This window comes from Rhinolophus ferrumequinum, chromosome 17 (assembly GCF_004115265.2).
Source record: "Rhinolophus ferrumequinum isolate MPI-CBG mRhiFer1 chromosome 17, mRhiFer1_v1.p, whole genome shotgun sequence".
In the NCBI taxonomy this organism is placed as follows: Eukaryota; Metazoa; Chordata; class Mammalia; order Chiroptera; family Rhinolophidae; genus Rhinolophus; species Rhinolophus ferrumequinum.
In genome coordinates, this window is record NC_046300.1 from 10,147,114 (window position 1) to 10,162,847 (window position 15,734).

Sequence of the window (15,734 nt, forward strand, 5' to 3'; positions counted from 1 at the left end):
AGCCCGACAGGGCCAGCATCAGAATGAGCAATGAGTAGTATCAAATGCACCCTGGTTTCTTCCTGTCTTGTGCTCTACTCCCAGTATTGGAGCCACCTAACTCCTAATCTGGTCCCTAGAAAAAATGAACTGAAAGATCCTTAGTTCAGTAGCTCAAATGACTAATCTGATTACTTTGGCTTTTAGTTCTTGCTGACCTACTCTCCTAGTACTTATGCTACAGTGGCTGGCACAAAATAGGTGCTCAAGAATTGTTCTATAGAACAGCAACTGGGATTCCATAGTACGGTGTAACTAAGATTTCATTTTTTTGCTCTATTCCAGGTACTAGCCCCCTGTCTACATTCGTGTTCGCAGGCTCTGTCTTCATAAGTGGTAACACAATTATTCCAAATTTGAAAATAAGACAAAGGAAGTGATCAAAATGTAGAAGCTTGCTAAGATAGAGATTTGGGTTAGAAGGACAGGTAGGGAGACAGAGAAATGCACAATCATGTATTTTAAGGAACCCCAGGGTTGTTCTGGGGGACCTAAGGAGGAAGCAAGACTTGTCAAGAGATCAGTGAGGGCTAGTTTTGAGGATAGTTTTATCAAAAGGAAACCTAACTATTTGCCCTTTGCCTGAATGGATACGAAGTCCCTCAGAAATTCTGGAAGAATTCCCAGGCACTAGGGAGGTGGGGTGTTGGCTAGAGAAGTAGGAAGAGGGACAGATGAGGCCATAGGGCCAGCAGGACATTAGGGATATCCAGGGACCTGTGCACACAAGCACAAATGGCAAATGGATGAGGACCAATGAGGCCCCACAGATCTGTGACCCACAAATCCCTGAGACTGATGGATGACAGTTCTGATCACAGGAGCACCATTCATTTCAGGCTGTGAGGAACCCATCAAGGAGAGAGAGAGAGAGAGAGAGAGAGAGAGAGAGAGAGAGAGAGGAGAGAGGAGGAGAGAGAGGAGAGGAGAGAGAGAGAGAGTTTGTGTTTTTTTTGGTTTTTTTTTGTTTTTACCTAGGGAGATTGTATTCCTTTAATTCGCCAGCATCATCTGACTGTTCAGGTCCCTCAGAGAAGTGGTCACATGATCCTTGGTTATTAATTAACTGCAAAGGAATGAGGAATAAGAGACAAAAGCTGAAAATAAATTCCAGAGAGACAGATGAGTGATGTGTTAAAAAAGAAAAAGAGAAAAGAAATATCAGGGGACTAGTGGATCTCAGGGAGAGAAAGGCCTAAGCAAGCCTTAAGCATAAAATAAAGACTGACACCATCACAGCAAAACTGATAGATTTGACCATATAAAAATTTCTGTACTTCAAAAAAGCACCATCACAAATCTAATGTAAACTAGAGTTGCCTCCTACTAGAACTACGTGTATGTGTGTCTGTGTCCCTCCTCCTCCCACATACACATTAAGCTCCCAGCCCCCAGAAAGCAGGGCTCACAATATTCATACGTGGATCCCACACAGTGCCTGGCCCAAAGGGAGCTGTGTAAATGTTGTGTGATTTGAAGTGTTAAATCACACAAGTTCAGGACTCTCTCTAACTCTCTCTGGGTGTAGGAATGGTGAGAAGTGCACCCTCCACATGTGACCACCACCCTCATCACTCCTCCACCAGCTCTTCCCTTCTGTGCTTCATATTGTTTGAACATCATGACCGCGAATTTGCATTCTTCACAATTCTGTCTCAACAGGGCCACGGAAGGGCCTAAATTCCCTACGAGATTGACCTAGTCCAACTATGCAGATTCTCAGAACATCAGAGCTGGAAGGAACCTCCCCGGCCACCTAGTCGTATGTCATAATGTAGAGATGAGGAAACTGGAAATTAGAGGAGAGCAGGGATTCAAGTCTAAGTCTCCTGACACCCACATTTGAGTTCTACTATATCACCCTTCCTCCCAGCCCAAAACTCAACTCCTCAAGATCCAGAGGCCCCCCTCCCACTTCTCAGTTTCTCTCCTCCTCGATAAATAACCATCCAGAGATGCTCCCTTTCGGTCCTGGTCCCCATATTCTCTAGCAGGCAGGATTCCTGTCTCCAGACTGATTTCACAGTCTAGATCTCACCTACCTGGAGGGATAGGAATCACTCACTCCCTCGTGCACAGTCGCCTCACTCCAAAGGATCTGCCCATCAGAGCTTGCCTGATGTCTTCCTTGGGTTTGGTGAGGAAATTCCTAATGGGTTCTTGAATCACTGCAAACAGAAATGACTGAGTCCTCCGAGTACTGTATTCCCAGTGGACACTCAAGGCAGTGTCCCCTCCCTGGGTAACTTCCCTTCCTATTGAACTGTGAGCAGTACGGGTGATCATTCAAGATGAAGAAATGAAACTCATAGAGGTTGAATGACTTGCCGAAGGCCTCACGACCAGTGAGAGACAAGCTCTGTGTGTGTGAAGGAAATCCTATTCCATCACACCACAGTCACCCCCATTCAATCTGTCCTTTTATATCTAGAAGTCTCCATATTCTCTAACTGCAAAATATAATCCAACTGAACTCTCTGCAATTCAGGTTTCTAATGCAAGTTTGCAGAAGAGAGATGCGAGGGGAATTTTTCCAAGTCAAGCGTCTTTACAGAAACAGGAAGAGATAAAGTACTGAAAGGATGCTACAAGGAGACTTTTAAAAATCATTACCCATCTCTTAGGATCACTAGGCCTCAACATGTTTTTGAGGAGTGTTTCCCCCCTCCAGATTCCCAGACCCTGCTTCTAACCCTTCAAGCTTGTTGCACTTCTCGTACCTGAATATAGATCTGCCTTGTACTCAACTGTAATCCCAAGACCTAGCATACTCAGGTAGGTGCTCAATTAATTATTTGTTGAATGAATGAATAACAGTGGGCAAGTCGCTGCCTTGCTCTCTGGGTCCGTTTTCTCACTGGGAACACAGCGGGGATTGGACTGGTGATCTGAATCAAACACTCGGGGGTTGTAGAGTCCTTTGGGAGCCTGGGCTGGACTTCAACAGCTATTACCAGGGCGGTCTCCAGGCTAGGGGTGGGGATGACACAGTTCTGTCAACACCACCAGCCGGGTCCGAGCTGGCAGCTACGCCCAGTGGGAGACGAGACCCAAAACAAAGGGGCAGCGCCGAGCGATGAGCGGGGGAGGCCCACAACGACCCTTTGAGCTGCCGCATCCCCGTTTCTGCAGCGGGCAGCAGTGGAGGAGGCCTGGCTCCCGGCCTGTACCCCCCACCCACTCTCAGAACCCGGCCCGAACCCCCATGCCAGGCTGCACATACCCCTCACCGAAAGCGCCTGACCCACATCTTGGAACAAAGCGCAGGAGGAACTACGTCACCGACGCCCCGCTAACTCCCATCTTAACCCTCCGGCCCTTCTAGGCATCAGGAGGTTTCTGCATCTATGTGCCGAGGTGCTTGGAGTCCTCCCCCTCCCTCGCTGCCAGCCGGGTCCGCGAGCGCTCTGACCCCGCCTCCCGACCAATTTTTGCCCTACCATTGGCTGGGAGGACTCAGGGATGGGAGATTTCAGCCAATAGGAGGAGGGCCTTGGAAGGGGTGGAGCCTGGGTCAGAGACTTGGGTAGGGCGGGAAGAGGAACCAATCAACTGGGCCGCCAGCTCGAACTGAGGCTCCCTCAAGTCACACCGCCAGCTCTGGCTGCTGAGCGGAAGTCCTGTTTCCTTCCACAGATCCCGTGTCTTACAGCCTCAAAGCTAGGATCGGCTATCATTTATTGGCAGCATACAAAATAACTTTGGGGTGCCTACTATGTCACTGTACCAGGCTCTGCGGATACAGTAGTGAAGAAAGTGAACGCACTCGCTACTTCCTGAAGCTTAAGTTCAAGTCAGGAGCGACAATAATAAATAGGTAGAACGTAGTAGTAAATAAGGGGAGAAAGAGAGAGAGAGAGAGATCATGGAGGGACTATTTTACAGATGACAGGAAGTGAGCAATTCAGGCATGTGGGTATCTGGGGGAAGAGTGTTCCTGACAGAGGGAAAATCAGGAAGCGAAGACCTTAAAACAGGAGGAAGGGAGGGCACACATTTCAGATCAGGCTTTGGATGTATCCTGACTAATATTGAAGGGTTTGGGGACAAAGGAGTGACATGATCTTATCTTTTTTCCCCTGCCACGTGTTCAAAGATTTATTAGCTATCAGATATGAAAGGAGCCAAGAAACCTGTTCCTATACATTTTTAATTTCTTGCTCTCAATCCTTGCTCTCAATCCATTCTGACATAAACCTTGCATGAAAGTTTCATTTCATGACATAACATTTTAAATATTTTTTCTGGCTGCTCTACTGAGAAGTATGAAGGTGGGCAAGAGTAGAAGTAGAAAGATTAATAAACTGCTGCAGTATTCCAGATGAGAAATGATACTGGCATGGACTAGCTTAGAAGTAATGGAGTGGAGCTGATGCAAAATAGTTCTGCATATATTTTGAAGGCATGGCCAGCATGACTTGCTAATGAATTGGATGTTAGTTATGGGTGACTCCATGGTTACTGATCTGAATGACTAGAATAAGATTGCCTTTTGAAAATAGAGTAGACTGAAAGAAAAATGAGTTTAAGGAGAGGGAGCAACAGTTTTGTTTTGAATGTATTACGTTAAAGATGCCAATTAAACTTCCAAGAGGAAATGTCAAATGGGCAGTTGGAATAGAAGTCAGGTGAAGAAATCACAGCTAGAGATATAAATTTAGGAGGTATCATTATAGGCAGGATATCTAGGGCAGGATACTCTAGGGAATTATTGTAAAGAAGTCACTTGACAATTGGACTTTGAAGCTAATCAACCAACAAATATGTACTGAATACTTTAAGTATATCAGGAATACTTTAAGTATTCATATCCATCAGGTCATGTAAGTGGCATAATAACTCTGCCTCATTTTCTACAGGAAACTGAGAAACATAGATTCGGAGAAATTATAAGATCCATACAAGTTCATACCCCCAGTTGATGCTGGAAGTAGAACTCAGGAGCATAGTGCTATTGCCACTACGTTAGGAACATTGAAGGAAAATATTCATTTACATTTGGGCAGTTATAAACAACTTGCTTTTGTTTTTCTTTTATTTTGGGAAGGGGTCATTAATTCTGATTCAAGCTGCTAACTCCACGTCTGGTCCCAGGGGATAATGATAACTCATTAATATTCTAGCCCCAGTTGTTCTCAAATTTTAGAGAGCATTACTGGGACATGTTAACAACACAAATTCCAGGGCCCCTAATCAAACTTGTTGCCTTTATCCACAAGCATATTTTTTTTTCTGACAAAAATCTATTCATTCAGTCCAGAATGATGTCACTGTCCAAAATCAGGGTATTTTGAGGGTTCACATTGCCTAAATATTCAGCAATTTCAATCTTTATCATGACATCTGCCAGCCAAAGAAATTCCAACTTATGTTTGGGTAAATGAAATCAATATCTGATTAGTCAGATCTTACTTTGTTGATCACAATGGTGGTAACACAGCACTTCCCTTTGGGAATTCACGATCTATCTGAGGCTATGTCTCTCAGGCTATAGGAAAAGATGAAAAGATACTTCAAAACTGTAAAAGTGAATGGGACTTACTACTATAATATATATTAATCACAAGTTATAAAGGGCTTTCATTGGCATTAACTAACTTAAGCCTGAGTAATTTTATGACATAATATTATCCTTATTTTCTAGATGAGAAAACTAAAGCCTGGGTATATGAAATGATTTGCTATGGTTGCACAGCAAGTCATGGACAATTTGAAAAGTGGACTGGGTCTTCTGACTACAGATCCTATGTTCTTTTATCTACTGCCACACTGCCTCAAACCGCAGATTGCATTTCTCCCAAAGGGTATTGAGTTATAATGAGCCCTCCATAATACCCTTTACCTTTTTCAAACTTTATTTTGAAAATTTTGAACATACATATTCCCTCTAGCTAGATTCAACAATTGTTAACATTTTGCCACATTAGTTTTTCCTCTCCACACACACCACACTTTTTATTTGTTGTTATCATTGAACCATTTGAAAATGTTGAAGAGATTACGACCCTTCAACCCTAAATATTGCAGTATGCATCTCCTAAGAATAAGGACATTTCTTCTAGATAACCAAAATATAACTGTCACACTTAAGAAACTTAAAAATAATTCTGCCATCAAGTGGACTATTAAATGTTATATCCATTCCATATTCCAATGTCTCCATTATTCCCTAAATATCTTCTAGAGATATTTTCTAATCAAAGTTCACTCACTGCACTTAGTTGTAGTGTCTCTGAAGAACCTTTTAATCTAGAACAGTTGAGTGACATTTTTTCATTTCACTGACTTTTTTGAAGAGTCTAGCCCAAAAGTGTCATAAAGTGTCTCATATTATATAAATCACAAATCATGAATTTTTCTGATTGTTTCATCATCATATCCCCCTACATTTCCTATAAATTGGAAAGTAAGAATAGAGGCTTAATTAGATTCAAGTTAAATCTTTGCTTCACAGGTTGTGTTAGAATTTACTGCATTACATGCAACCCTTAATTTTTCTTTTCTTTCTTTCTTTCTTTCTTTCTTTCTTTCTTTCTTTCTTTCTTTCTTTCTTTCTTTCTTTCTTTCTTTCTTTCTTTTTCTTTCCTTCCTTCCTTCCTTCCTTCCTTCCTTCCTTCCTTCCTTCCTTCCTTCCTTCCTTCCTTCCTTCCTTCCTTTCCTTCTTTCTCTTTCCTTCTTTCTTTCTTCTTCTTTCTTTCTTTCTTTCTTTCTTTCTTTCTTTCTTTCTTTCTTTCTTTCTCTCTTTCTCTCTGTCTCTCTCTCTCTCTGTCTCTGTCTCTTTCTCTTTCTTTTTTTGTAGTTTGTGTGTATAGTAAAAATCCTCTATGATAAAAAGTTGTAACAAAACAACATCAAGGCTGGTGTATGTGTGTGTGTGTGTGGGGGGTGGATCAAGGAGAGTGATAGTTAAAGTGTAGGGGAGCTCTATTTGAGGTGATGAAAACGTTCTAAAACTGACTGCTGGTGGTTGTACATATACGTGAATATATCAAAACCACTGAACTGGGGGGTGGCCGGTTAGCTCAGTTGGTTAGAGCGTGGTGCTAATAACACCAAGGTTGCTTGTTCCATCCCTACATGGGCCACTGTGAACTGCACCCTCCTTAAAAAAAAAAAAAAAAAAAAAAAAAAAAAAAAAAAAAAAAAAAAAAAAAAAAAAAAAAAAAGTTTGGAAAAAACCACTGAATGGTACATTTTACATGGATGAATTGTATGGTATATGAATTATATTTTAATAAAACTGTTAAAAACAACAAAAACTAAGGAAACCACAACAAACAACCATTCATGTGCCTGCCATAGTGCTCAAAAGTCCAGGTTTAAACTGGAAGTAAAATACAGATTGAGGAGCCATTTGGAATACAACCCAGGAGGCAGCAGCCATGGTGTTCAAACTAAAGGATAATTTGTTCACCCAAGAATAAGGCCAACTCCCCATATTGGCAGGTCAATCCAGACTTACCCTTGGGTTAACTTTATACCAAAACAAACAAAAATAAAACCTCCCCCCAAAAAATCCCCTGATATTCTGGGCTAAATTGGGTCCCCTGCAAATTCATGTGTTGAAATCCTAACCCTCAGGACCTCACAATGTGATTATATTTAGAGCTAGAGCCTTTAAAGTGGTAATAAAGATTAAATGAAGTCATTAGGGTGGGTCTTAATCTAATATGACTAGTGTCTTTATAAGAGGAAATTAGGACACAGACTAGCACGGAGGAAAGACCATGTGAAGATAGAAGGAGGTGGTGGATATCTACAAGCCAAGAAGTCAACCCTGCTGACACCTTGATCTGGATCTTTTAGCTCCAGAATTGTGAGAAAATAAATTTCTGTTGTATAAGCAACCCAGTGTATGGTATTTGTTATGGTGGCCCTTGCTGACTAATACACTTGACTTCTTGAGGAACAACATCTTTGGTGATGATTACCACAACAGGAAAAAGGATGTTCTAGAACCTGGAGATACAGAGCAAGTGGCGTTATCAGGGGATGGCTTGACCCTTGGTATTAATTACAGGACAGGATATTCTAGCTTCATATTTGAGAGAGGGCAGGTGGAGCACACCTTTACCTCTGCCCCAATACAAGCTATTCATAACTCTTACTCAAGCATATTGCTCTGAACAAATCAGATGCCCCCAACCAGATGTGCAACTTCTCTTGTTCTTGCAGATTTGGGGGAATTATCTAGTTGTTGCTGGTCCTATAGTTCAAATATCCCACATATCCAATCTCAATGGCAGCCTTAGGGAACCTGTGAGAAGAGGTGAGTTGTCTATAGAGTTCCTCAAATGGTTCTCTTTTGAGTCTTTTAAAGAACAACTGTCTCATTGTTCCAGTACTCCTCACTAGGACAGGTGTTGACAAAGAATAGCCATAGTGAATGTACAGCTTAGACTGGAGAATATAGTTGTCAGTGGCTTTAAGTTTAGCACTGTAGTAGCTGCCATGACCACCTTCTTCACAAATAGGCTGTATAATAGGCCACACACATCTCAAATCCTAGGGGCACCAGTGGTTTGGCTCCCCAGTTAGAGCTCAAGTATCATCAGTTTTTGTTCATTGCTGAGGTAGCCTGAATACTGACTAGAGGTTCCACTAGTGGCCTCTTCCTGACATCAGGACATGCTCTTTGACTTGCCAGGGCTGTCTCAGGTATGGTGTAATTGCAATTTTTTGGTCGCTACTCCCTCAGAGAGCAACACAGTCTTGGTGAGGAGATATAACATTTTTCAATCTTGCCCAAATGGGAATCAAAGTATCTAATCAATGTATACAAGCTGGTGCCTGGGCATGTACTGTGACCCTGAACATGCAGCCATGGTTGACACTCCTTATCCGGTCTTAGGGGTACATATATATTGTCCTGTGATTACTCGCATGATACCCAAATCTTGGGTGACTGTTGGCTCTGTTACATGTCTATCCACGATCCATATGGCACCCAGTAGGGTAACTATCTTGTAAGTGCATCATCCATATTCAAGACAATGTAACTTGAAGAGACTTTGTGGAAAAACCTGTTAGTATGGTCATAAAATGCCACCTGTATATTCATTCCTAGAAAATTTTGTTTGTGGACTGGCCCAAATAGGAGGAAAAACATTGTTTCAGCTGTAAATTCCTAACCAAGTATCACTTGAGGAACACCCACAGATAAGAAAAGGGGGCCAGGCATCATACATGTCTCTCCTTCTGTCTTTTCATGTAAAGCATTCACATGACTTAAAATGGAATCTGCACTCATCCTACTTAGCATCCACTTGGGTAAAGTACAAGGCCCTTGGCCCTGTGCATGTATTAGTGGGGCAACTGTTCTGGTTAAGTGAAGACTAAGTCTACAATGTCCTATCCTGGGTCAAACACTTGCACTGTTAGGTGCCTGGAACAGCTGACGTCCTAACACCCTCCCCGTTATTGAGCTGGGGCAAGTGCTTCTACAAGGCCCCCTAAGGCTTGAACATGTCCTAATGTCAGGGGTAGAGGATTTGTTTTTAGTTTTCTATAGAGCAAAAGCCACCCTGTGGGTATTCAATTTGTCCCTAACAATTAGGTTTTCATGAATATATCTTTTCTAGCACTCCAAGATGTCAACACCTTGATAAAAATGTCTGCCATCATGGGACAGTACTCAAAATAACTTGTTAGCACCCAAAATCTCCCGACCTTCCCTATGGATTTAAAAGCTGAAAGATTAGGGTTGGGGGTGCAGAGTACAGCTGTGGAATCTTTTCTTTGTGTATCTGAGCAGTAAACAAGTGTTCAGCTCCTAGCACCTTTTCCATATTTGGCCACCTGGGTCATACCCATCTCCCGGGTATAAATTCTGACTTTTAAAAATAAACTGGGTGTTCTCTCATACTCTCTACTGATACTCTCTTTCTGCATTGTGGATTCACGGATGCAGCAGAAACTATTTCCTCAAACTAAAAGATTTTCACACTTATTTCAGGAATATTTTTCAGAAAGGTGTGCAAAATAATAGTTCTGCATGAATAATTTGCCTGCCAAAAACCAAGAGACTTTAACCCACGTGGATTTTCTGATGTCAAACAAGAAATAAACTATAGGGCGGCTGAATGGCTCAGCTGGTTAGAGCGTGAGCTCTTAACAACAGGGTTGCCGGTTCGATTCCCACATGGGCTGGTGAGCTGTACCCTCCATTACTAGACTGAAGACAACGAGCTGCCGCTGAGCTGTCAGAGGGGCGGCCAGATAGCTCAGTTGGTTAGAATGTGAGCTCTTTACCAAGGCTGCCAGTTCAATTTCCACATGGGATGGTGGGCTGCACCCTCTGCAACAAAGATTGAAAATGGAGACGGGACTTGGAGCTGAGCTGTGCCCTCCACAACTAGATTGAAGGACAATGACTTGGGGCTGATGGGACCTGGAAAAATACACTGTTCCCCAATATTCCTCAATTAAAAATTGTTTTAATTAAAAAATTTAGGGCCGGCCTGGTGGCTCAGGTGGTTAAAGCTCCATGCTTCTAACTCCGAAGGCTGCCAGTTTGATTCCCACATGGGCCAGTGGGCTCTCAACCACAAGGTTGCTGGTTCAACTCCTCGGGTTCCACAAGGGATGGTGGACTCTGTCCCCTGCAACTAAGATTGAACACGGCACCTTGAGCTGAGCTGCTGGCGAGCTCCCGGATGGCTCAGTTTGTTGGAGTGCGTACTTTCAACCACAAGGTTGCTGGTTCGACTCCCGGAAGGGATGGTGGGCTGTGCCCCCTGCAACTAGAAATGGCAACTGGACCTGGAGCTGAGTTGCGCCCTCCACAACTAAGATTGAAAGGACAACAACTTGACTTGGAAAAAAAAAGGCCTGGAAGTACACACTGTTCTCCAATAAAGTCCTGTTCCCCTTCCCCAATAAAATCTTTAAAAAAAAAAAAAAAAAAAAAAAAAAAAACTTAAAAAAAAAAATTTAATTTTAAAGAATTAAAAAAAAAAACCATAACAAAGGCGTTCCCACTTACAATGAGTAGGATTTCTTGTAAGCAGTTGCTGGTGGATTATTTTTCTACAAGTGAATGTTTCTCACACTTACCTTAAGAATAGGATCTTTTCCCAATTTGGAATCAGTGAGGTAAAATAAAGTATGAGTTGCAACTGAAGGCTTTTCCACATTCAGTTTTTACAAGTTACTCAGAATCAATAGAGAACATGGACAGAGGCTCCACTGGATCCACAGTACCGTATTTCCCCAGAAGGAATATATTATATTAAAGTTAATATCTCATATTAACTTTTGCTCCAAAAGACGCCTTAGGGCTTATTTTAAGGGGATGTCTTATTCTTTCATGTACAACAATCTACATTTATTCATGTACAACAATCTACATTTATTCATTTATTCATGTACAAAATTCTACATTTATTCAAATACAGTTATGTCATCTTCTTCGGGAACATCGTCATAACTCTGCAAACCCCGAATTCCGGCTTGAATTTCTTTGGACTCCATTTCCTGTAAAACCATTGGCCCCAATCTCTTATGTCCAGCAATAGAGCTCTCCTTAAATGAGCACTTCGTGTCCACGAAGCCTGGTCGTAGTGCATTGGCAACACAGCTGTCAGTGATTTTATCCCATGAATTCTTCACCCAAGTCATAACCTCTTGCAGATTAGGCTTCACAAAGTTTCCACACTGATTTCTCTCCATTCTATTTTCAATGTAGTCATGGATTTCCATGCACAAATGGTCCTTGAATGGCTTGTTTATTGCAATATCAAGAGTCTGGAGACAGTCATTCCTGAGTGAATCATTTGATCTATTCTTTTCTCTGCAAGGAAGTTCTTCATGTCTTTAGCGCAGTGAGTGCTGGCTGAATCCCAGACTAGCAGACCTCTTTGGCCACCTTGCAAAACAAGTGGCAGCATTAAATCGACCCACTTCCTTATAACTGCTTGTGTGCACCAGGCTTTTTCAGTTTCAAGAACATAAATGCCTGAAACACATTCAACCTTATCTTTCTTGCCCTTAGTGATGATTAGAGGTGGGGTTCTCTTTCCATCCAGATGAATTGCCAAAATACAGGTAACACATGCACTTTCCTAACCAGTGGAAGGAATGTAGTAGATTGACGAGACACCCCTCTTATCAATTGTCATTTGAGATTCTTGGCCCATAAACACTGTAGTTTCATCCATAGCAATAATGTTGGAGTTGGTATATAGAAAAATCAAGGCCATCAATGAAGGACTTGAATGCAAGTGCATGTTTAATAACTTCAGTATCTTCCAGCTCGAACAGTGTGGTAGATCTTCTTAGAGACAGTTCATATTGTGGAAGGAAGCCATCCAGCCAGTGTTGTGATGTTTTGAATTCTTCTAGGGATATTTCTAACTGTGGTGCCATTGCAAGGACAAATGCTTGAATATCAGCCCTATGCACAACCAAAGCCTTTGCTCTCCTGTCAGCAATCTACTCACAGATGATGTCTTCCAGCTCAAGAAACAATGGTTGCCGACCTGATCCACACTTGCGCTTCTTAGCATTTCCCTCGTCTACCTGTTGACTGAGGTTATCGTACTCTGCTCGCCATTTTCGGACCATTCGGAGATCCAACTTCTTCTCTTTGCAGAAAGCCGTAAGATTCTTGCCCCGGGAGTCCTCCACGATTCCTTTTTTGTACTCGACGGAATAGCTCTTTCTTTTTGCACTCATCTTGTCTGGGGGTCAAAATATTATTTCCTTTAAATCTACCATTAAATCAAGTGTTAATTGAAGGCTTATAAGACAGGAGTAGCAACAAAAATGACAGTTAAGAATGATGGTCCACACAAAAGGACGAAAAATTGCAGGCATCAAAATTCAGAAAATGTTTATTTATTTCACACAAGTGCATTAAGTACGTCCTTTACAACACACAACATATTGAATTATGAAGATTCATATTAGACACAACCACGTCTTTTTGTTAGCAAGTGCACACATTATTCATGTATTGTGTCTGTACTCCAATTGGTCATTTGGCAATAAGTCTCAAGTTCATCTGTTTACATAGGCATTTACCTGTTGTCTAAAGGTGCCCACTTGGGTATTTACAATTCTTAATTATAATTTATGTTATCATTCAAGTATTAATGTCAATATTATTTATATTTAATTATATATTAATATTATTACCGTGTTTCCCCGAAAATAAGACCTAACCAGAAAATAAGGCCTAGCATGATTTTTCAGGATGCTCATAATATAAAATAAGCCCTAATGTGTCTTTTGGAGCAAAAATTAATATAAGACCCGGTCTTATTTTTGGTCAAATATGGTAGGGCTTATTTTATATTACGAGCATCTTGAAAAATCACGATAGGGCTTATTTTCTGGTTAGGTCTTATTTTTGGGGAAACATGGTATTTTATAATTCAATACATCTATCGTGTGTTGCAATGGACGTACTAAATGTATCCGTCTGGCTGATGATCTTAACTGGGGCTTATTGTTGGGATACGGCTAATATTACGAGCATCCTGAAAAATCATACTAGGGCATATTTTCCAGTCAGGTCTTATTTTCAGGGGAATATGATATGAAGGCAGAGGCAAAAAGAAAGCTAGATACAAAAAACTGGCTCTAGGTGGAAGGTTTTCAACTGGCTCTAGGTGGAAGATTACCAAAACACTGAGCTGATCCTTTATTTCTTTACTGCTGAAGTAAATATCAGTAAAGTAAATTTACAACTAACCTAGATTCAGATCCAAACTGACATTTTTAACGGCATCCAATTGGACTCTAAAAGGATTCAAGAAAAACCCACTTTCCCTATTTTGGGGCAAATATCATGACTGGAAAGACCTCATAAGTGACTAATGGGGGAAAAAACAAATGAAATATAGGATGAAAGAAAAACCTCTGTAACCTGATGCAGTAAAAAAAAAAAAATGAAAAAAATATATTCAACAAAAACTGGAGTTCCAAAGAGAAACAAAACCAACTATACTTGATAATCATGACAGAAAAGTTGAAAGGAAACCAAAATGCAAAACATTATATATGAAAATAGAGCTCTAACTACGTACACAGAAGAAAGTATATTAATTTTATAGAATAGGTAAAACTTTATGCAACTGAGAGCCCAGTAAAAATGATTTCCAGATACATATTACCAAAATTTGCACAGAGGGAGAAACCTAAAAAGGCAACCATTAATCAAAATTTTGCTAAAGATTTATCTGTCCCAATACCTTCCTCCCCCAGAATGCATCAGGCCCAGTTATTTTTACCCTTCAAAAACTAATTCCCATATTATGCAAATTCTTCCAGAGTAATACAAAAAAAAATTAATTTCCAAATACATTTTGCAAAGCCTGCAAAACCTTAGTAAATTCAATCCAGTTCTGTACTTCAAAAAACTAACCACAAATAAATTTATATCAGGTACACAAAGAAATGTCAATTATTTGGAAAGTTGTCAAAAAAAAAAAAAAAAAGAGACATGACCAATAAAATTACAACAATAGATTTCTTTTAAAACTTGATAGAATTTAGCAAACATCTTAATAAAAATTTTAAGAATAACTGCTAGTGTACTATGTGCTAAGCATTGTTTTAAGTGCCATACACAAGTGAACTAATATTATCCTAACATCCCTATAAGGCAGCTCCTGATTAGAGATGGAAGAACTGTGACACAAGGAAACCAAGTGACTTGCCCAGGATCACACACCTAAGAAAGTATGCAGTCAGGATTGAACCTAGAGTTCTAAGCACAAAATCTGTGTCTTTAACTATGATACCACATTGCTTCTTCGAAAAATGGGAATAGAAGGAAACTTCCTACATACAATAGAACATATATCAGAAACCAACAATGAAGTAACAGTAGTGAGACATCCAGAAATACATGCAGAAGGCATCAATGAGGTGTTTGTATGTGATATCCTATGATGAAATGCCACTTTCATATTTAGAAGCTTCTGGTCTGGTTGGGGAAAGGGGGAGGGAAACTGTACCCAATTTAAGAAAGATTCAATAGAATTGTTTTAAAAAAATTATTTATTAACAACTACTATGTGAAAATTATTATCTATATGTTAAAAGGAATAGATACCAAAGCCAACCTCAAAGAGCCTACAATAAGTTGGGATGAATGTAAACACATATGCATTAAGTTGAGAATAATTTACACAGCAATTTAGCAACAGTTGCACATTGTAGCACCAGCTAATTCAAAGCACTGAGGTCATATAAACAGAAGTTTAAGAAGAATGAAGAAGCATTTGAAGAAGACACTCTTCCAGAGATGAGATGGATCTGGAAGGTTCTGAGGGACACAGATTAGCCAACAGGAAGAGAATGTTTTCTGGGTAGGGAACACAAATGATGAGGGTCTAGATCAGAGTAGAAGTTTAAAAAGTAAGAGTACCACAGCCAAGAGAAAAAAATCAGAGTCTTAGAGAATGACTTTATGTAAATAGTGAAACAGAGGTCAAACAGAATAAGGATGGTATAATCTCTGTCCTTGAGAAGCACAGTCTGATTAGGATGCATAACTAAGAAATGAAATACATTTTTAAACAGGAGAGAGAGAGAGAAGGGAGAGAGGGAGAGAGGGAGGGAAGAAGGAAAGGAAGGAGGGAAGGAGCACAGGAAGGAAGAAAGGAAGGAAGGAAGGAAGGGAGGGAGGAAGGAAGGAAAAATGGAAGGAAGGAAACAGAAACCCTACAAGTACATGAAATGTGCAG

The 15,734-nt window shown here is 40.7% G+C and overlaps 1 protein-coding gene across 1 annotated transcript in view; it reads right to left on the reverse strand.

The window, feature by feature from the left end:
• LOC117036713 (zinc finger protein with KRAB and SCAN domains 7) overlaps window positions 1-15,734 on the reverse strand; it is a 28,846-nt gene that overhangs the window by 1,390 nt on the left and 11,722 nt on the right.